Here is a 23621-nt window from a genome sequence, read left to right as displayed (position 1 = left end):
GAAGACAGGCTGATTAAGATTGTATATAATGTAAAAAACATACATGCTAAACATTAGCCATGTGGACAGACGCATGGAGTAGGAAGAGTATGTGACAGGAAGCTGGGGGTTCCTTTATGATCGGTTGAGTGCTTATGCACAGTGAGACTGCCTTTTCCCCTCCATTCCAGTAACTAAGTGTCACTACTAACAGACACAGGTATTCTACACACACCTGAACACACAAGGATGAGTCTGGCCTACTATGTATACATGACGTTACTGGGAATTTTCTGTGAGACTCCAATGAAAACAACTGAGAATAAACCCCATGCAGGTAGCAGGAGGCATCAACTTGTCCATTCTTGGAGTTAATATTTGTAAAGAGCGTAAGTCCCCTTGACTACATTTACTGCACAATTGACATGCACTTCAAATGGGGGAATTTTGATGGTTGTTGTCATGTAATAGTGATAACTGAAGTACTCTAACATGTAAGAACATTTTAATAACATATTTTAGTTATTCACTTAAAATGTAACTTTAAGCCAAAAGAGAGAAGGGAGTACACTGGGATTGTAATGCGTTTAGCTTTTATAATTTATGGTTTCAACCGTAAATGGAACGAAACGGATACAGCTGCTTGCTTATTTACAAAATCAAGCACTAGCCCGAGTTCTTAGAGAAAACCCCACAACAGAAGAAATGCTGCTCCTTTTTTCCTCTGAGGACTTTTTAGAAGCTAGCCCCAAATTATACATTTTTCATGGCTCCTATGAAGCAGTGCTTGTGTGTATGTGTCAAAGAATAAATCAAATAAGAACCTGCTAACACTGTAAGAATGTTAACGTTGGTATAATTGTTATAAGGAATCAGCAACCTTGAACAGCCAAAGTCAGGATTTTCAATAAAAATACACCCCTATGATTTGTGCTTTGTACCAAGTACTATAGCAAATGAGTTCTGGAGGGTTATGCCTGGCAACTTATGTTTAAAGAGCCTCTTAGGATGATTTCTCAAGTTGAATAGACAGACACGTTACTCTAAAAAGCCAGCAGGTTCTTGAACCCAAAGACAATGTCTCTTTGAGCTCCTTTAAGTTACTGCTTGAATTGTAAGTTCCTATTGGGGGTGGGGGAGGGAGCATTAAAGGAACTCCAAGGTCTATTTTATTGGCAACTTAAGACACAAAGTATTTTATTGTTAAATTTATTACATTTGAAAAGGAGAGCCTAGGTTAAATAATGTAATTTTCCCAAAACTGAATGTGCTCATTTGAAGCTCAGTTTTTTTTTGCTTGAATGTAACTACTGCTTCAATGACCTGAGATCAGGCGATTGATCAGTCCCAGTTGGTAGCATCCCTGTTATCCTTGGTGAAGATTTAAACCATTCTGGACTATATGGAGTTTGTCTTATGTGGGCATTTTCATTCTGAATGTCTCCTGTGAGGCTATACCATATGCAGGAATCCATCTTCATCATTCTCATTTTCCTACTCCAGAAATCACCATGGAAACGCTCACCATTCAGTGTGCCTTCACCAACAGGAAGAAGATTTGATTAGCATTCAGCTGTATGCCTTTTGAATTCTTTTAATTAATTACTCATGATGACATTGTCTGGTCCCAGGAGCTTAATTTTATCCAGGGAGCTGCTTCTCATCCTTATGTCTTTCTATTATCTCTGGGCTTTTGGTAGGATGCTTTTCTTGGATCAGTCGGTCGTCACCTTCTACTCTTATTGAAGATTTGAAGATGTGAAGCTGTTTGAGTCTTTTCCCACCACAGGGAGAGGGAGAGTGGGCTGATGGAAGGTTGGGTAGATGGTGGCTGCTGTGGCTCAGGCAGTGGTGACTTCCATTGTGCCCCTCCAGCTCCACGGCTTGGTCAGCTGGAATGGATGTTTTATTATGTGACAGTGGCCAGAGAGGTGACAGACTTGCCTGAGATTTCTTTCAGAGCTGGCCTGGAATGGATCCAAAGGGCAGGTTGGAGAGGGAGAAGTGAGAAGCAAAAACACTGTACTTTGCTTGCATCTACAAAGCCCCGCTCTTTCAATAAATCAGCTACTAGAGGATCAGGAGGATCTGAGGACTGAGTGGTCAGCTGTCAAACAAGATGGTCTCTTTGTCGTCACCATTTATCTCATGTCAAGGTTCAGGACAAATTCCACAGCACCACACAGCATGGGTTCAGAGAGAGGCTTACTGGGCTGGGTCATCAAAGGAAGAGAGAGCAGGAGGCTGCCTTCTTCAATCACCCACAGAGAGGAGTCCCGGGCAGGGCCTCTGCTGGATATGCATTGAGGGTCTACCTTCTGAAGAAAGGAACTGCCCCCTTGATGTTGCAGGGGAGGAAAAAGTTCTTCTCCACCCTCTTAGGGTCCCTGGTTGGGTCTGAAAATTAAACTAACAAAGACAAATGAACAAAATACAAATTTATTCAACATGCGTTTAATGTGACATGGAAGCCTTCATAAGGAAATGAAGATCCAAAGAAACAGTCTGGTGTATTTTTGTTCTAGGTTTGAGGCAAGTGGGCAGTCATGCAGAAATAGGATAGGATAAGGAGTATGGGGTAAGTGTAGTAAAGTGGGGGAAACTAAGCAAGACCTGCTTGTTAGGATTCTTCTTAATGTCACTTGGTCTTGGGAGATAAGAATGCTCCTTCCCTCTGGGTATAGGGAGGGCACTTCTTAATGAGGGGAGAAGGAAGGGGATGGGGAGGTCAGAGGGACCATCCTGCTTCTGCTGTTTTCTCAAACTCCTTCAACTTAAAAAACACACAAACACCTCAATGTGCCAAGTTGCCATATTTTGGGGTAGTATGTCCTGAATCCCATCCATATCCTTCCTCTGTATAGGGTAGATGTGAGGAAGCAACCTGTTGCCGTGAGGGGAGACACACTGTGGGAGGCTGATGTTTACAGAACTTGCCTGGGAATGCCAGTTGTCCAGCACATGAAAACCATGGGACCTGGAAAGTTATAAGGGTTGGGAGGAAAGAGTGGGAGGAGGGGACTACCCCCTCTTGAGCAGTGGGAGTGAGCATAGCCTCCTCTACTAAGAAGGAGCCCCCATCCAGGTGGGCTCACTGTCCTGGCGCCAAGAATACACGTGTGAGGTGACTTCCAACTCTTCTGACCCCTGCGTCATTATCCAGGTGAGAAAGAAGGAAGAAGCAGGGATAAGTCCAGGTTTCAGGCCAGTACAACTGGATATCTAAAGGAGGATGAGGAAAGAGCAGGTAGAAAGTGAATGCAGAGGGAGAGCAAAGTTGAAGGAAAAGACTAAAGAGTACTTACATAAAAAAGCATCCACTGTTTCCTCGGTGCACAGAGAAATGAGAATGTGTTGAATACCTGCCAAGCTTAAATAATTTCATCAGCTATTTTCTGACAAAATGGATCACAAAATAAATACCTATGAATTTATTTAAGAGATTTTTAAAAATCTGCTATTTTGCCTCATCCCACTCGCAGAATAATAGAAAGGGAAACCAATAATTTCAGTAGCCTTCAGAGTTTTAACTCTGAGCCAGTCAACAGTTTAGTCCATGATGCCCTCAAGTTGACACTCAGTAGGTCAGGGCAGTGGGGTGAGCTATGGTGCTAAAAACCTGCATTTAGAAATGACATGTGGACAAGGTTATTCATCACAGCATTTTTCAAAAAAATGATTGAAAATAACTAAAGTGATTACCACAAGGGTAGTCATTACATAAATTATGTCACACAATTCACTGGAATATAATGCAACTATAAAAAATACTTTTTAAAAACTCTCATCATCCTCCCTCTTAAAAATCCTCACCTGAGGATATGTTTTTACTGATTTTTAGAGAGAGAGAGAGACATAGATGTGAGAGAGAAACATTGATCGGTTGCCTCCCTTTCACATTCCAACTGTGGATGGAACCAACAATCTAGGTATGTGCCCTGACCGGAAATCAAAGCTGCAACTTTTTGGTGTACTGGAAGATGCTCCTACCAACTGAGTCATCTGGCCAGGGCTACAAAATAATACTTTTTAATGTAGTGATACATAATGTTATCCACAACTGATTGTTAGGTAAAATATTGGCACTGTCAATTAAACAGTCTATTCTATGCTATTATTTATATAAAAAACACTTGTGGTGAGACCATATGCATGGTCATGTACAGCAAGAATATTTCTGGAAAGATATGCAAGAAACTAGTAATAATGATTGTCTTCAGGAAGGGACACTAAATGGCTAGCGGCAGAAATGAGAGATATTTTACTGAAACACAGGTGTCCCCCAAAAATTTATGCACACTTTAACAGCTGATAGCTCAATTCTGGAAATGAAATGTATTTTATTAAACACTGCCTTTATAATTATTCAAAGTGCGTGTATACATTTGTGGGGGGGGCACCCTATATATTTCATGTCTTTTGAACCATGTGAATGTATTATATATTCTGAAAAAATATGGCTTCAAAACAGCATATAAAATCTTACATTTACTCTCTCTTTCAGACAAAGTCTTTCTGCATTTGCTCATGGCCTTTTATCAAAATTTCTGTTGTATCATTTTTCTGGATTCTTTTCTTCAAGGCAGTAGAGTGTACTTTTGTCCCTTTAAGAGTGTGGGTTGGAGTCAGACTGACACAGGTTGAGAGCTGGCATGACCACCACTGGGCTGTGGGAATTCTAAGCTGCTTTACCCAGATCTCAGATCCTTGATCACAAGATGCTCACTGTGTGGCATCTAGCTTCCCCTGCAGTGAGTGATCCAAAAGAGAGCAAGTGCCTTCAATTACCTACACCAAGGTCACACACCATCACTTCTGCCTTACTCTACTCCTTAGGAGCCAGTCACTAATCCAGTCCATAGCCAAGGGGCAGGAAACTAGGTTTTAACCTCTTGAAGGGAGGAATAGCAAAGAACTTGTGGACATATTTGAAAACCATGACAAAAAAGTAACCATATAATTTATCGTTCAAGCTCAGACACTTTAAGAGTAAAAGATGGTGTTGTTCACAATCAAGTCTGGGCAGTAAGTGTAAACTGGGACTTTCCTGAGCAAAGCAGGATGTATGGTCACTGAGCTATTGGTCTTCCCACAACCTCTCGTGAAGATAAATCTCAGAGCCAGACACGTTTGCAAATATCTATTACAAACTGGCTCTCAAACACTCATTCTCCTTGCCCTATAAGTTCAGCGAGATTTTTTCTCCCTGCTCATGTGGGGACTACAACCAGCACTTTGCCTGAGAAGCTATTTTTCAGACAAAATGAAAAAATGTTCTGACTGTAGAGCAGCTAAGTTTCTAATTGAATCAGACGAGAGAATCCTCTTAAGAGAAGAAAGTCGGGGCAGAAAATAAATCTGGGTGTCTTTCCCAAGGTGTTAGGCTGCCAGGCTCCTCAGATGGCACAGTCATGTCACCACTGAAAAGGTCTCATACTATCCCTTTAAAATCCCCTGAAGTGCAGATAGAATAGCAACTTTTGAAGCTCCTGCAGAAATGTCATCCAGGTTAAGGCATCTTACATGTGTTACCTAGCTTTCAAGCATGTACAAAATCTCCAGGTGTTAGCAAACATCTCCTTGGGGATAGACTGAAACTCTTTTAAACAGATACCTGCATATCACACCATCTATGCTGAAGTACTTACAAGTAAATTTCAGACAGTACACAAAACTCAGTAACTATGTCCCTAAGCAGCTTTCAGTTTTTATTTTTATTGATTTCACAGAAGAAGGGGGAGAGAGAGAGATAGAAACATCAATGATGAGAGAGAATCATTGATCGCCTGCCTCCTGCACACCCCACACTATGGATTGAGCCCATGACCCTGGCGTGTGTCCTGACCGGGAATGGGATCATGACCTCCTGGTTCATAGGTCTACGCACAATCACTTAACCATGCTGGCCAAGCCACCTTAAGCTTTTAACAATTCCATTAAAAACTAACATTTCAAGAGGAAAAAGAAGTTCTAAGCAAGAGAGGTTCAGACTGGTAGTAACAGATAGTTTTCCTACAGAAATTCCAAGGATGAAGTATTTCCTTTCATAATATCGTACCTAATATAGACAAACATGTAAACTGACCGACCCTCTGCTAGGCTCACCAGCCAATCAGGAGAGTATGCAAATTAACCCAACAAAGATGGCAGTTAATTTGCATACGTAGGCGTGAAGTGGCAGAGCGAAGACTGAAGGCTCCGGGCTGGAGCAGCGAAGTCTGAAGGCCTGGGTCCCAGGTGCTGGAGGAAAACTGGTGCGGGCAGCCAGGGGAAGGGAAGGCCTGTTGCATGAGTCTCTTCGTGCAATAGGCCTCTAGTATTGCTGTAAAATCCAAAGAGAGCAAACCCAGAACTGGATTACCTCTGGTTTTTCTTGCTAGTTACTGCCTCTCCTTTTACTTACCACAGCAGCACTATCATTCATGTCTTTGTCATTTATTTCTATCAGTAAAACCTTAATTACCTACTCCAACCCTTGGTCCTGGGTCCCAATTACGATATGGCAATAGCAACATGAGCCCTACCTCATTGGCGGTATCACGTCTACCTTGAGTTGCTTAAATCAAATTCTGAGAAAGAATGTCTTTGTCTGATAGTCAAGGTGTGTCATAATTTGGCCCAGCACCATCCTGTAGAAAAATAATATCAGCCACGTGGGTAACTTAAAATTTCTAGTAGTATCATGAACATAGTAAAAGGAAAGAGAGTTAATTTTAGTAAGATGTTTTATTTAATCCAATATATGCCAGAGGGGTTCAGAGTCTGCCATGCCAAAATATGCCAGGCTGGTAGAAGGATTATTTTGGCTGAAGGCAATTGAAAAGAAGCAGACACCAGAAAAACGTGCTGCCTTCGCCCATTCTCCTAGGATGGGCAACACGGTTCTTAATCATCAGAGGCAACTCTAGACTCTTTCAGCTCAGAGATGGCACTGGAGCAATATACACAAACAAAGCTTGCTAAAGCAGCCCTTCTCTTCCATTAGTTTCTCCATCCATGTATTTGTCTTCTCACAATTTGTTGCCCCTAGAAGCTCAAAGACCCTTTCCTTCGTCTCATTACTTCTCTACACATTTATTGTTCTTTGTTAAGATGCTCTATAAGCCCACGTTCTAACCACCCCTTTGAGTTACTCATCACTGAGTACTCCTGTGTTTATGAGCAATGAAGGCATTACTAAAAATCTGTTTGTTTTTCTCTTGTGAATCTGCCTTTGGTCAGTCTAATTTTCAGGGCCTCAGCCAATGAACCTAAGGTAGGCAGAGAAAAAAGAATTTTTTCTCCTTTCCTACAATCCAAATATGATTTTAACACATAAATACAATACAAATGTTAATAAGATATTGTGTTTTTAAATTGAGTGTTCAAATCTGGAGTGTACTTTGACATTTGCAGCAATTTGACATTTACAGCAAATTTCTATTTGGACTAGACACATTTCAAATGCTCAGTAGCCACGTGTGGCTAGTGGCTACTGTATTGGAAAGCATAGACTAGTTCTATCAGACCGTGACCCCTTAAATTTCTATCAACCACAATACTTGCTCTTCCCTGAAAATACTCCAAGGTTATTTGCCTCCTATCTTGATAGGCATTGTTCCCCATTCTTAGAAATTCCTCCTTCTATCTCATTCTTCTAAATCTTGCCTTATCATCTCAAATGCAAGACAAAGCTTTTACACCTGGACCAGATGTGTTCACTCACTTAGTCTATCATAGATGACTGCAATGTATGCATGCATATCAGTTTATCTTTATTGTCTTCTTGAGAGAAAGTATTGAGACTTTTTTTTGTCTCTCTTCCCAGGCCTTCTAGATTGCTTTGCATATACTGGGTACCCAAAAAGGATCTGTTGTTTTGAAGTGGACTGCACTGAATTCACTGCAAAGGAAAGGATTTAGAATCAAGCCACTGATAGCCAGTGAGACATCTGCATGGCAATATGTTCTCTGCCTATAGGGAAACCAAAACCCTGCTGACTTAGTCACTCCACATCCAAAGCAACCATTAATTATGTGGAAACTGCTCACTTTGCATGGCAATTTTAAAACGTCTTCATCGTGAGGTTGATGACTATATTTAATTTAGCTGTTATCACTTTAAGGCTGCACACGCAGGGCTCCCCACCCCCTTTCGGCATATTGTCTATTAACTCAGCTAGAATCTTCTTTGTCACCTCGTAGAAAACTGCCAGTTAGTCCGCATCAGGCATTGAGGACTATTGAGAGGGACTGGAAAGAAAAGGTAACTGCTTTGACTAAATATTTATAAATGCTCACTCATACCTCCCTGGTCCCATTTGATCCAAAATGAGAATTCTGCCTGTGCTGGGAATCAGTGATGCCAACTAGATGAGGTTTCCTCTTTCTGAGTCCTGTCTTTGCCCTCTGCTGTTTCTGTCTGCTGTGAGGCTGCAGAAAGCACCGACCTGCCTTCCTTATGGAGGTCTTGGGGCTCAGGTTACTTGAGTTCCTTCCCCAAAGAATACAAAATATTCCTTCAGACCAAAGACTATTTACTAATAATACCTAAAGTGTTATTCTCACAGGTATTTGTACTGTATTTATTTCCCAATAGAAACGAAGCCCTTGTGGGTCTCTGACCTACCCTGAGACACACCCTTCAAACTCTATTTGTATAGAGACTGGCTTCTCATTCACCTGTAATACTAGATTTTGCTGACTGTGGGGACCCTCAGGTAAAATGAGATTATGCCATGTTAAGAACTTGAGCTTTGGCATGAAAAGCCCTGGTTTTACCAATCACAGACTATTAAATATTGAGCAAGTTAATAAACTTCTCTGAGCTTTGTTTCTTTGAGGATGATACTATTTAGCTCATAAAATCATTGTGAGATGAGATAAGGTATATTACATAAAGTGCCTGATGCATGGTAAATACCAAACACATATGGAGACATAACTTACAAAACAGTAAGTAACATGCTTCTCATGCCTTCTGTAGTCCAGATCCTATGCTGGCTTTTCACTTATGATCTTTTTCATGACCCAAAATGATTAGACTGGGGCAAACAGGTGAGGCTGCCACAAGCTAAAGGTGAGCAGTCCAGGGCTCTGGCCAATATCTTGACATCCTTAGAACATATTTGTGAAGGGGGCAGCACCCAAAAACATGCTTCTTTAGCATAAGGATTCTTTTGAGCTGATTATTTTGAGAAACTGCAGACACAGGAGAAGCTCTGAAAATAGGTAGAAGTTACCCTTTTATAAGGGAAATTTATATTAGATGTGTGTCTATAACAGGAAGAGCAATTATCAGAGATAATTTTTTACCTGAGAGACCTATCTACAGGGCAATCTCAGTTCACCAAATATTTCCTCTTCTTACCTTCCTAGGAATTGCCTTCCCCCTTTCAAGTCCAGACCTTAGCTCAGGATGGTGTACAAGCCTCAATTGTCTGGCTGCCTTTTAAATCTCACATCTTTGTGGGCTCCCATAATTAATTAAGTTAATTCACATTTTAAATTTAAATTAATTAACTTGATTAATTAAATACAATTAAAATTATTTCTTCTTCCATGAATCTGTCTTTCACACAGGGGTTTCAGCCAATAACCTAGAAGAGTAAAGGAAAAATAATTTTCCTCCCCTACATTTGGTATGCATACTAGGGAGCCCCAGAACATCAGTTGGAAGTTTTTCTATAAAATAATAGTCCCACCTAATACATAGGAGGGAAGTTGCAGCCTGGAATTCAGTGCTAATTCCTAAGTACCTGATAAACACTGGTGATATGGCAAATAAAGAGTGGTACTGAGACTTAGTCTTCAATAATCCTTGAAATATTTACTCAAACCAATACATGTTTATTGTAATATTTGTGTCAGTTATTTTTCATTAAAATTTTCACTTTGAGGCAATTGTAGATTTATACGCAGTTATAACAAACTAGAGGCCCGGTGCATGAAATTCGTGCACTGGGGGATGGGGTTCCCTCAGCCAAGCCTGCCCCTCAGTCCAGGAGCCCTCAGTGGATGTCCTACTGATGGCCACAGTCTGGCAGCAGAGGCTCGGTGCAGCCGTCCCCGTGTGTGTGTGTTTGTGTGTGTGTGTGTGTGTGTGTGTGTGTCCACTGGTGGTCTGCTCCCAACCACATTGGAAGCTCAGAGTAGGCGCTGTGTGTGTGTGTGTGTGTGTGTGTGTGTCTGCTGGGGGCCTACCCCCAGCCACACCCTGAAGGCTTCCAGCAGGCGCCCCTCTCTGTTGATCTCTCAGGCTCCTGGCCTCCACTGCATGTTGTACTCTCCCTTGAGCTGTGGCCAGGGTGGGGTGTCCTTTCCTGCTGTGGGATCCCCAGGGCTACCCAGGGACAGGCACACAGGGGGGCTGGCTGCAGGCCGCCCTTTCCTGCTCTGTGATCCCTGCAGCGACCCAGGGGCTGGCACACATGGGGGCTGGCTAGAGGCCGCCCTTTCCTGCTCCATGATCTCTGGGGCGATTCCACGGGCAGGCGCACAGAGGGGCTGGCTAGAGGCCACTCTTTCCTGCTCGGGGATCTCAGCAGTGACTCAGGGGCAGGCGCGCACAGGGGCTGGCTGCAGGCCGCCCTTTCCTGCTCTGTGATTGCCACTGCGATCCCACGGGCAGGCGCACACAGGGGCTGGCTGCAGGCCTCCCTTTCCTGCTGTGGGATCTCCGGTTGCTCATCCCTGGCGGGAGGGCCTGTTGGGGGCGTGACTGCTGGCTGACGGGCAGCAGTTCCCGCCAGTGCCAGGGGATCTCCCAAGGGAGAGCCGGTTGGGGGCCTGGCCAGTGGCAGATCACTGGGGTCACGCCTGCCAGCCCTGGGTCAGGTTGCACAGGCGTCGCCCACCATCAGGGTCACAGATAGCAGGCCCGGATGGTGGCAGGGCAGGCAGAATAGCACTGTCCCATCCTGCCTGCAGTATGCAAATTAGCCGCCATCTTTGTTGGCAGTTAACCGCCATCTTGACTGGCAGTTAATTTGCATATCGCTCTGATTAGCCAATGGGAAGGGTAGCGGTCGTACGCTAATTACCATTTTTCTCTTTTATTAGATAGGATAATACAGAGAGCAAGAGAGAGATCCCATGTACCCTTTACCCATTTCCCCCCAGTGATAACAACTTGCAAAACTGTACAGCACAGAATCACCACCAGGATTTTCATGTTGATGCAGCAAAACATTTCCATCACCAGAACAATCCTTCATGTTGCCATTTTACAGCCACACCCACTTCCCTCCTGCCTGCATCTCACCTTAACCCCTGGCAACCACGAACCTATTCTCCATTTCTCTAATGTTGTCATCTCAGGAACATTATATAAATGGGATCATATGGGTTTCTTGTTGCTTCAGACTATAGTAGATGTCAGTCAAAGCATACTAGTACATAGGATTCAGCGGTTCTCAACCTGTGGGTCGCGACCCCTTTGGCAGTCGAACGACCCTTTCACAGGGGTCGCCTAAGACCATCCTGCATATCAGATATTTACATTACGATCCATAACAGTAGCAACATTACAGTTATGAAGTAGCAACGAAAATAATTTTATGGTTGGGTCACAACATGAGGCACTGTATTTAAAGGGCCAGAAGGTTGAGAACCACTGACATAGATGGTCTCTCAGTGAGCTAGAAATATGGGTGGAGCATATATTAGAGGCTTGAAGGTTATAAAGCAAAAAAGTGGACAAGGGCCTCATATATGCTGAATGCAATAATTTAGATATTGTTCCATAGGCCATGGAAAGCTGTTTACGGATTAATTTCTAATTTTTAATTAGAAATTAACAATGTGATTCAAAGAGCTCACTCTGGCAGCTATGTGCTGGAGTAATCTATGTTGGAAGAAGGAAGAACAATCAGAACATGATGTTAGAAGTCCATGGAAGAGATTATAAAGAGCTGAACTAAGCAGCGGCAGGAAGAGTAGGATAAAGAAGATATGAAAAGTGGAAGAGAAAGTGTGGAGGTGAAGGGGTGACATGTTGGGGAGGAGAGCCATTTGCCAGGACAAGTGAAGGACAAGATCAGAGTTTGAAGATGAGCCCAGTTTTCAAATACTCATTTCAAGGTACTTGTGGGACATCTGCGGACAACGTCCAGGAGGAAATGTGGGGCGAGAGTTCGGAAGGGAGGGCAATCTTCCACACACACGTAAGAGGAAATTGAATCCACAGTGACAGAGAGGCCCGCAGAGACTGTGGACACAAAGAGCAGACAGAGCAAGACAAGTTACTTGTCTTCTATTTCCCTACCTTCTCATGAGGTATAATGAGAATCATAGAGGGTACATCATATTTCCAGGGGGGAAAGAATGCAATACCAGGCTTAAACCATTATAGAATTTTATAAATTCAAGATTTTATTACTGCAATAAAGAACTATGATGAAATACTAGCAAGTTTTTAGCTCTTTTTCTTTTTTCTTTTCGCACTAAGCACTTTTTAAACATTTTCCAAACATCCAAGTCATGCTCCTATTTTAGAAGAACTCAGAAAGGAAGACATATAATTACAGTGATTTCTGAGTAGTTGTTTAGGCACAAACAGTAGCTTCCATATGCAGAATCTTATAATTAGGGGCAAGTCCTCAGCCGAATCCAGAACCAGCAGAGTGAGACCATGTAAAGCAAAGGGATCAGATCTTCACTGAAAAAGTATAAAACCAACATCCAAGTGTCTCTTTTCTTCTTCTGGTACATTCAACTCTGAATTTTCCATTAGCATATTGCTCTGAATACCTTCTGCCAACAAAAGCTGAGTGGAGGAGAGATAGTCACATTCAAGAGAGCTCTCTTGCAAATCACAGCATAAGTAGTCAGATCTAGTAATCTCCCCTCCCCTCCAGTTCTAGCACTATCCCCAGCCTCCCCATGGGAGTGACTTATTTCCTTCACTTTTAAAATAGTAACAGGATTCATGAATACTATAGTGACAGCACAGAAAGAACTCCAATGGGTTAATAAAGAAAATGCACAGAAGTACCTAACTGCAAAAAATTCAATGCTAAACCATAATAAACTCCATGTATCTGAGAAATAAAATCACAGATTTGCAACTATTCAGGAGACTTCACGAATTCTATCAAACCTACACATGTACTTATCAAGCTGTTTCCCTCTTATTAAGCTGAAGGAAACAGGAATCATTTATTCAACTTCTTCCTGTCACAGTGATTAGTGAATGCTTTCATTCCTCTAGCCAGTATCTCTGGTGAGGACTGTAAGCAAGTCACTATGCCAGCCTGGGGCTTGAGGGAGAGAGACTAGCTTGAAAAATTTACAGTCCGGTGGATACCAGTGAATTAATAGAATCTTGATTGTGATGTTATCAAAATCTTTCCACATTTTTAAAGAATTCCATATTACCTAAGGGACCTCAGGAAACCACAAGCATGCGTACTGTGAATTCTTCATATTCGCTAATTCTATTTTTTGGATGAAGCTACCTATAGAGAGTTATCTTATTTAGCACTGCCTAATTTCAAAGAGGATGTGAGCTAGCAGCTAAGGGTCCCAGGTATGAATTGAATAAGGGAGACCGGAGCAATTACAATAATGAATCCTACATAACCAGATGGTGTGCCAAGACTACATCTGCCCAGGGGAAAAAACTGAGTATTGATGCACGAAGTCATTCTGTGTCATTCCGAAGGCTGGTTTATGGTTTCATAATGGATGAAATTCAGTAAGATATAAGTGCCCTCCAGGAAGGCTCCATCCACCCATAGCCCACGTCTCTGCTTTTCATCTAGGCTTCATCTGTATTGGGAAGAATTACCCTCAGTTACCAGCAAACTTAGTGATGCTGAGCTCCCTGCATGAAGGAGCAGAGTGACGCCCCTGCATGCTGGTATAACAGAGTCGGGATGGGGTGGGAGGGGAGATCATGTTGAGGGCTGGTGCTGGGAATCAAAATCAACAGAACAGACCTTCTGCAGGTTTGGGGCAGGGAAGTAGTGTTGGGAAAGGTTGAGAAGGGAAGAAATGTAACAATGGTTCTCTGCTCTCACTGGAACGCATGATTTCTTGCTTTTAAATCAAGAATGGGTTTTGTATGCTGGTTGGCTCTTCATTTGTCTAATAATGATTGAGGGATACCAGCCAGTTTAAATCTGCATTCAACAAATATTTCTTGCACACCTGCTATGTGCCAGGTTGTTCCAGGGGCTGGAAAAACAGAAATGAAGAACTCAAGGAGCTCATATTCTGGGTGGGTAGGTGGGGGATAAACATCCAAAGAGTAAACAACTAGCATCCCTATAGCATTGGTCACCCAGTGCCCTTGACCCAAGGACTCACCATTTTACATGTTTGCATGTCCTTGGCCTCCCATCCACAGGCTCTGCCTACATAGGACCGTTGGCATGACAACAAGGCACTCATTCTTGACTCCACGCTTTTCTCCCTCATCCTATTCACTCTCATGCTTTACTTTCTGTCACATCCACTCATATGCCTTGTCTACAAAAGAAGCACAATGAGCAGTTTGGAGGATTTAACCAGGACCCAAGGCCTGAGGTTCCACTCCCCACTTTCCATTTTGATGGACTTCCTGGCACTACTACACCACCTGCTTAGCCCTTGGTTTGTTACAATCTCTCAGCTTTTGTATGTGCCACTCCCAGCATTCATTTACGTATATACTCTTCTCTGCACCAGCTGTCACGACTGACCAATAGATGACTCCCAACACACTCACCACCCTAGTGCCTAACACACCTGCCTGTGCTGAGAAACAACAGTATCTGTCCTCCTTCCCTTGGCCGGGTGGCTGTACTATACTTGCAGGCCTCAGCAGGGGCAATGCCTGTCCACCATTCCCAAGACATCCCTCAGCCCTGCTGGACCCATTCTTATGGACAACTGCACTTTTAAAAAACCAGAATAACCAGCTCTCTGGGTCCTGGGCCTAGACTCCCCAAGAAGGGTGAGGGTGGCAGTGAAAGCCCCAGCCTCTGCGCTTGGGCATGAACCTACTGGAACAAGCCTGAGCTGGGACATTTGTGAAGCACTTCCCGGTAACACTCCTGATTTGTTATTATCTGAGGATGTTGTTTAGGCATCTTTACTGTCTACATACAAGATAATTTTACCCTGAGGGAAAGTAAGTGGTTGGTGTTGGTTGATGACCAACTCTGTGTAGCCCTCCCTAACGGATGGCAACACCTAAGAAGCAAAGGTTTTCTGTCTAGTGCCCTCCCCCTCTTCAGGGGACAGGTAGCGTGGCTTATCTTGGGTCTCACTACTTCCCACTCCCTTCCTTCTCTTCCCCTCTCAATAATGTAGGTCATTTGCTAGTCTGCAGGAGAGTTGGGGACAGAAACACTGTCCTAAATAGAGCTAGAAACTAAATCAAAGGCATGGCCTCTGGTGAGCTTCTCTGTGTCAAGAGAAATCCGATCCTCCAGGCACTTTGAGGTCTTGGGGAGATGAGATACAGATTCATGAAGTAGAAAAAGAAGTCCTGTAAAGCAATATAACCAACAAATGCAAATGCAAATCATAGGGCTATAAATTCTAGAAGGGCCTGGAATAGAGATGCACGATAGAGATGACAGTAAAAGAAGGCTTGCTGGAAACACATCCTCCCGATAGAGTGGGTATGGTGCCTGCTGGCAGTCAACACCACGTCAGCCGCCAAATAAAAGGAAGACTGGGCAGGGATGCTGGGGAAAAATCCAATGTCTGTGACAAGCTGTCAGACAGGCATTAGCATTCCCCTGACCTCAGAGGAGCTCACATTTGAAGGTCTCGCCTGATCAAACACACTTTCTGCATAATGAAGTATTGGAATAAAAAACCCTAAAGGTCTCCTTGGAACTACCCTGCCATTTGGAACACGTCATATCCCCATATGGCCCATTTTATTTCTTAAATTTTAACTCTTAAAATGGAAGGAAATTACTTATTTATTTAAGGAGCAACTGATACCTGATCCATGTTCTTTCTTTCAAGATGAGTGACAACGTAATCCTCTTTCTTTAACTGGTACTTAAGTTGATCTAATACTTATCGGAATAAGTGAGTCAGACATTCGTCAAAAGCAAAGAAAGTGTGCGGCTAAATTTATGAAATCAGAAATGCAATATGTATAGCATTAAGTACACTGTCTGCCCGTCTTTATCTTAAAAGTGATATTGTTTTTGTTCTTAATATTTTTATAAAATTTTTTATTTATATTAGTGATGAAGATAGAGGAAGAGAGAGGGAGAGGGAGAGGGAGAGGGAGAGGGAGAGGGAGAGGGAGAGATAGAGAGAGAGAGAGAGAGAGAGAGAGAGAGAGATTAACATCAATGAGAGAGAGTCATTGATTGGCTGTCTCCTGCAGGCCGCACACTGGGAATTGAGCCCACAACCCGGGCATGTGCTCTGACCGGGAAATCTAACTGTGACCCCCTGGTTCATAGGTCAATTCTTAAACACTGAGCCACTGGCTGGGCTGCTTTTCTTTTTCAAAGAACAGAAACATCACTTTTTCAATTTGTTGTCCAAATTTTAGAGGCATATTCTTTTTACTACATATTAATGTTAACAGATATATATTCAAACTTCCTAAAGGAAGTTACCTGGAAATGTGTCCTATGTTCATACTTGTTGCATTATCAAAAATGAATACTAAGTTTACCTAAGGTAGGCTGACTCTATGAAATAGTATGATTCAGGGGTCAGAACTATTGGGCTGCCATCCCATTCTTAGATTCTCAGGAGTCTGTAATTAATTCTCCATAACTCATCTTGGGTGCACGTATATCATTAGGATTTGTCTGGACAACAAAGAATTTAAGTAACCTGCAGAGTGAATAGCAACATTGGAGGTGTTTGGTTCTTATCCAGCTAATAACTTCATTTCTGAAGGGGCACACCCAAACTCCAACAGCTGCAAAAATGGAACCAGCGCCTATAAGACTATGATTGCTGGGATGCTTATATCCCTGGGTTCAAAGTCCTAAAGGATTAAAACAGCAATTCTTTCCCATGAAGATTTAGGTTCCTTAAAACCAGGCAAAGAAGCACTATTTGTGGTGGAAGAACTTAAAACCTAATACAGAATAAACAGAAAACCTGGCAGACTCAGGTTGCACAAACACTTAGGAAAGCACCTATATTCTAAGGGTTACTAAAATATACACCAACAAAGGCAGAACCTGAAATAGAAATAATGTTCAAATTATTTTCCTTGTTTTACATGAATAATATGAGTAATGTACAAATCAATTTCCATTTATCATCTTTGTTCACTGGAATTTTAACTGGCTATTCCTCACTCACCATTTCAGCATTAGAGGTATCTAATTAGTTTTATTTTGTTATACATATCTTCAAAAGGAGTGTCCTTTTTTTCATGTGGGCAGGATTCTTATTAAATACTAGAGACCCGGTGCACAAAATTTGTGCACTGGGGGGGGGGGCAGGGTGTCCCTCAGCCCAGCCTGTGCCCTCTCCAATCTGGGACCCCTCAGGGGATGTCCGACTGCTGGCAGTTGGACATCCCTCTCACAATCTGGCACTGCTGGCTCCCAACTGCTTGCCTGCCTGCCTGCCTGCCTGATTGCCCCTAACTGCTTCTGCCTACCAGCCTGATCACCCCCTAACCACTCCCCTGCCAGCCTGATTGATGCCTAACTGCTCCCCTGCCGGCCCAATAGCCCCCAACTGCCCTCCCCTGCAGGCCTGGGTCCTCCCCAACTTGCCTTCCCTCCCTGCAGGACGGACACCCCAACTGCCCTCCCCTGCCAGCCTGGGTCGTCCACAACTGCCCTCCCCTGCCTGCCCAGTAGCCCCAACTGCCCTCCCTGCTGGCCTGGCTTCCCCTAACTGCCATGCCCTGCAGACCCGGTCCCCCCCAACTGCCCTCCCTCCCCCTGCAGGCCTGGTCGCCCCCAACTGCCCTCCCCTGCTGGCCCAGTCACCCCAACTGCCCTCCCCTGCTGGTCCGGTTGCCCACAACTGCCCTCCCCTGCCGGCCCGGTGGCCCCAACTGCCCTCCCCTGATGCCCGGTTGCCCCAACTGCCCTCCCCTGCTGGTCCAGTCACCCCAAATGCCCGCCTGGTCACCCCTAACTGCCCTCCCCTGCAGGCCTGGCTGCCCACAGCTGCTCTCCACTGCTGGCCATCTTGTGGCGGCCATCTGGTGCCCACATGGGGGCAGCCATCTTTGTGCGAGAGTGTGACGGTCAATTTGCATATTACCTCTATTATATAGGATACCTGACTCTACCTGTTAGAAATGTTTCCAAAAAAACTCACAAATGAAACAAAACAAGAGAGGCAGTTGCTCAAGGCCTTCATTAGGAACCTTGGACCTTCTACCTCTCAGCTCCTTCTAGCCTTACTCATGAGATTTTCTTCCTCATGGATGCAAGATAAGAGCAAGGGGGAAGAGCAACATGCATTTCTCCTGGAGGCCATTTATTGGGGAAGGAAAGCCTGTAGGATATTCGCCTACATCTCACTGATGTCCCATCACACCCTTAGCTGAAAGGAATGTAAGAAGGCAACGATTTTTAACTGATGATATTTCTGCCCTAAACAAATGAGCATTTTGTTAGTTCAGAAAAAGATAATGGAATCCAGTAGATAGCTACCTATATTTGCTACAAATATCATTCTGCATGTGTAACTACGGGATGGTTGACTTCCATCGCCTACTTCCCATTTTCTCAGTTCTTCCATTTCTCTAGTCATATACTCCCCCAGGCTTTGGTTCTTAGGCCCTACATAACTTTCAATATTCTTCTCTTAGCGTTCCAGTATTCTGCTTCAAAAATTTATATTCCTTTCCTGCCAACTCTCTCTGCCTTCTTTTGTCTATGACAATTACTTTGTTCCTTCCACCCCTTTTTTTTTAGTACCCCTAACAAAAGCTGCTCCTGATTCAAAATCCTTTTGTTAGCTAAAACATACCCATAAATAATTTAATATTTATCCTCTTCTAAGTCTCTCATTAAATATCAGACATGACTCAGATATCCTTTAATCTATAAAATTATACATCTATAATATCAGTGTGAGTTTGCTGACAAGGGAGGCAGCACTCAGGTACGTCTTTGGTTATTGATTGAAGGGTATGAGCTCAGGTGACACAAAGATACATTATTGTGTCAAAGAGGCAGAGTCTTAGTCAAAATCATGAAGGTCTAAGTGGAGAGTCTCAGACTCTGGCAGGAGCAAGGCTATGTGGAGATTGGAAAATATTTGCCTTTGTAGCCTTATTTTTTTAACTTAAAAATTATTGATTTTTAGAGAGGGGGAGGGAGAGAGGGAGGGAGGGAGAGATATTTATTATTCCACTCATTTACACATCCATTGGTTGATTCTCATATGTGCCTTACAGGGATCAAACCAGCAACTTTGGTATATCAGAATGACTCTCTAACCAACTGAACTACCCAGCCAAGGCTGCCTTTGCAGCATTTGTAAACACGTTGCAATACTTTGCTGATTTACTGATGAAACTATGAAAAGAGAGTATACTAGTATACATCGAGTAATGAATCTGCTGTGAGCATGTGCTGGAGGGAGGAAGAGGTGGGTGGCTGAGACGCTGAAGTGGGCAGCCAGATTCACTCAGATACATACAGAAATAGAAGCGTAAAGTCAGCATATAAGAACCCCTCTGTCACCTACAGCAGCTGGGACAATCTGGGAGAAGTCCAAACAACTTTGCTCCCAAGAGTAAGCTCACGTACCCCAGTTGGACAGTTTGGGATCTGAGGATGTGACTGTTTGAGAAAGAGTGGGATGCTGGTAGCAGTACCCAGCTCAAGTCTCAATCCTTCATGTCCCAAGAGCAAAACAGTAAGCATTCCGTTGATTGAACCAATACTCGGTATTTCAGCAAACATTTGATGTTACTTCAGAATGCTCCTGGAGGCCTTGGCTCTCATCTTCTGCAGTCTAACAAAGTGTTCCTTGTACATAGAGTACTCTCCCTGAGCTGAGTTCTGGTTCTTCATCTTATTATGTCTTCAGAAATGTTTTGGTGCCCCTTATAGGTGACTCTGTCAGATAGATGCCCACTAGACCTTCTCCTTAATCTGGCTTTGAAAAAAAATCTAGACCTAGCTAGAAAAGTTTTCTCCTCTACCTAGGTGGCCACATGTTAAAAGGGTTTATTGAGAGAGAAAAAAAATGTAGTGAACCACAGAAGGCTAGAAACACATTTAACTGATATTCCATGAGACTACGGGGAACATGGGGGAATGTGAGGCTCATACAATCATAGAATCAGGGAACCACACATACGAAATGGAAATGGAGGGCCTTCATCTTCTTTTCTCTTTTCTTTTCCCTTTCCCTTTCCCTTTCCTTTCCTCTTCTTTCTTCTTTCTTTCTTCCTTTCTTTTTTCTTTCCTTCCCTTCCCTTTCCTTCCTTCCTTCCTTCCTAACTTCCTTCCTTCCTTCCTTCCTTCCTTCCTTCTCCTCCTTCCTTCCTTCTTTCTTTCTTCTTTCTTTCTTCTTCTTTCTTCTTTCTTTCTTTCTTTCTTCTTTCTCTTCTTTCTTTCTCTTCCTGTCTCTCACCCTCCTCCCTCCCTCTCTTCCTTCCTTTCTTTTTTTTGGTAATATAAGTAGATGTCTTTGTAACTTGTCATGATTCATGGAGACCAAGCAAAATGTTAATGACTTATAATCACTTATATTGGCAAATGAGATTCTTAGGCCCCATCTTCCCTCCTGGGAAATAAAACTCAGGTTATGTAGGGTGAAGGTAGAGATGCCTTAGCTTTGAGTTAAATCTTGAGAAGAATATAAGAAACTAGAACAGAGGTCCTAATTTACTGTTTTCCAGCACAGATCTGATCTGATGAACTGGTTCAAGTATATTACTTTATACTAGTAAAAGAATTACTATGTACCTACATGTCCAAGAGACTATGTTAAAGAACTTACATACATGCTCATGACATTGATTTTCTCTATTTTATAGATGAGAAAAGTGAAGTTCAAAAGTTCATAAACTTAAGATTCCCTACCTGCTAAGAGGCAGAGCTGGTATTCACACCCAAGAAAATTACTTGAGTTTGGCCTCATTAGTAGATAGGGATAATTAAAGCTACTTGTAGAATAATTACTAAATAAATAAATAGCTGGGACGTTTCAGGCATCTAGAACTAGGCATTGAAGCATACATAGAGTATATATTAACTTTTGCTTTTCCCTGAATGTTTTCTCATTTAAAGGAAATTTCTGCAAGTCTTTCTCTTGATAGTTAGCTATTGTGGACCAGAATCCCTGATATGCCCAGGACTGGACAGGAAATGGCCAGACATTTCTTTGTACATTTAGTGAGAAACTGATTCTTGCTGCAAATCACTGAATGGGGATACGAAGAGGGTGAGGTGAAAGGAAAGGGTCTAAAAACTTGTGCTTTGATGCATTAACATGGTGAATGCAGACTAAATTTCCATACCCTAGACATTCTGCTGCATATAATGTACAATACCAGAGGTATGCATCTCTGTCTCAAGGACATTAAGTGCCAATTATACTCGAGAAACTTACAATGTACATTTTTTTCTTTGAAATGGCAGCATTTTATTTGCTGAGGGTAAATAGTTATCTTCCTGTTCCATGTGACCTTTATAGGGAAGGTATGTTTGGTGTTGGCTTTAAAGAAGGTGGAGTTGGCCTTTGTGAGGCATGAACCTGGGAGAAAGAGCTCATAAACACAGAGAGCAGGCTCTGCAATGGCTTAGCTCCGTGACCTTTAGAACAGGACTCTGCTTTTCTGTGTTTTGGGCCCCCTTTAGAAGAATGAGCTAATGATATTTTCCACATGCCTCACAAATAGCAGTTCCCAAGAAACTGTCTGTCTTCTGGGTCTTTTGGGACCTTGCAGTTGACATTGGATGAACACGTTCTACTATGTTCAAAGCATTGTGCCTCAGGTAATGGATAGGACGGTGAACAAAAGGTAATTCACATACAGTTTTCTATGCATGGAATCATTTCCAAGTGGGAAATATTAGAGCCAACTCTAAGGGATAGTGATGAAGATACAAAACACCCTTTGTTCTACAATACCCCACTTCCCCCTCCCCCCAGATCCAGATTCTATTTTCTCTATAAAATTGGATTTACAACTCAATAGAAAATAACCCAATTAAAAATGAGCAAAGGAACTGAATAGACATATTTCTAAAGAAGACATACAAATAAGCAACAGGTACATGAAAAGGTACAACATCACTAATCATCAGGTGAATACAAATCAAAGATCCACCTCACACTTGTTAGGAAGGCTATTCTCAAAAAGAGCTAACAAATGTTGGCGAGGATGTGGAGAAAAGGAAACCATTATACACTGTTGGTGGGAATGTAAATAGTAGAGCTATTATGGAAAACAGTATGGCAGTTCCTCAAAAAATTAAAAACTGAACTACCATATGATCTAGCAATCTCAAACCTAGGTATCTATTGGAAGGAATTGAAATCACTATCTGGAAGAGATATCTGCTCACCTGTGTTCATTGAAGCATTATTCACAATAGCCAAGACATAGAAATAACCTAAGTGTCCATTGGCAAATAAATGGTTAAAGAAAATATTACCCCCCCACCCCCCCACCCTCCACCCCTCCCACCCCCCCACCCCCACCCCCGCTCCACACACACACACCAAAATGGTTCTGAAAATTTTGGAGCAAAGCATACCTTTCCAGTGTAGCATACCTGTCCAGTGTATTTTTTAGAAGTTTTCAGACAAGTATGGTTTTAGCCTGATTTTCAATCTTTATATTGGGAAAATTTTAAAATATTGAATATCAAAGTACAGAGAGTGGGAAAGTCTGGCTAATCTTGAAAAATCATAACAAAACAATAAAGGTCTAAAGACAGAAGTCATGGATTTTCATGGCCACTCATCTACAGTGATTCTATACTGGACACTGTGGTCCAGTCCCCCCTTTAAGTTTGAGGCACCCATTCCCCAGCTGCTGGGAGTGTTGGCAGCTGTTGGCTCTTGGCTGAGTTTGTCTCAGAGGATTACCCTCAGCTAAAGAGAGCTGCCTTGCCCAAGATCATGTCCACTCCCTGGGCAGTCCTCGCCCAGGGATGGGTACATATGGCTGAATAAAGGCCAGGCAGCCTTGCCCTAAGTAGACTGAAAGGTCATTCCAGTTCCAGAGTTTCCGATGAGGGACTGGCTTAGGTCTTTGTTAAAACAGCTTTACATACAGGTTCAACACCTCCTTCTGCACAAACCTGTTTCTCCTGCTTCCCTATAGGTGTGAATCCCAAACACCTTCCTGCATGTTCATCTCTAGCTGGCAACAGATTCTAACAAATCCCATCAGCCCTGAGGACAGATTGTTCACCAGAGGCCTCCAAAGTGGTGTGTGCGTGCACATATGTACAGGCATACATGTGTGTTCTTGTGTGTAATTTGTGAAAAGAAGAATGGGGAAATCACCTAGCAGTCTAAAATAGGACTGGAAAAAAAATTTATTGGTTTTTAAAATTTCCATCGTGACCTTCAATTTTTCTTTTTAAAAGTCTCAATTTCCTCTGCCAAAAAGAGTTACAAAAGGCAACAATGGAAAGGTGGAATATTCAGAGAGGCATTAAGCAATCAAATTCATTTCTTTCAATGATGCACTAGACTTATCATGATTTGGGCACAGTTGAGACAGAGGGTAGACTGTCAACTACAGT

This window comes from Myotis lucifugus, unplaced genomic scaffold (genome assembly GCF_000147115.1).
Source record: "Myotis lucifugus unplaced genomic scaffold, Myoluc2.0 scaffold_15, whole genome shotgun sequence".
NCBI classification, from domain to species: Eukaryota; Metazoa; Chordata; class Mammalia; order Chiroptera; family Vespertilionidae; genus Myotis; species Myotis lucifugus.
The sequence above is the reverse complement of the archived record's forward strand: the minus strand, read 5'-3'. Positions refer to the sequence as shown.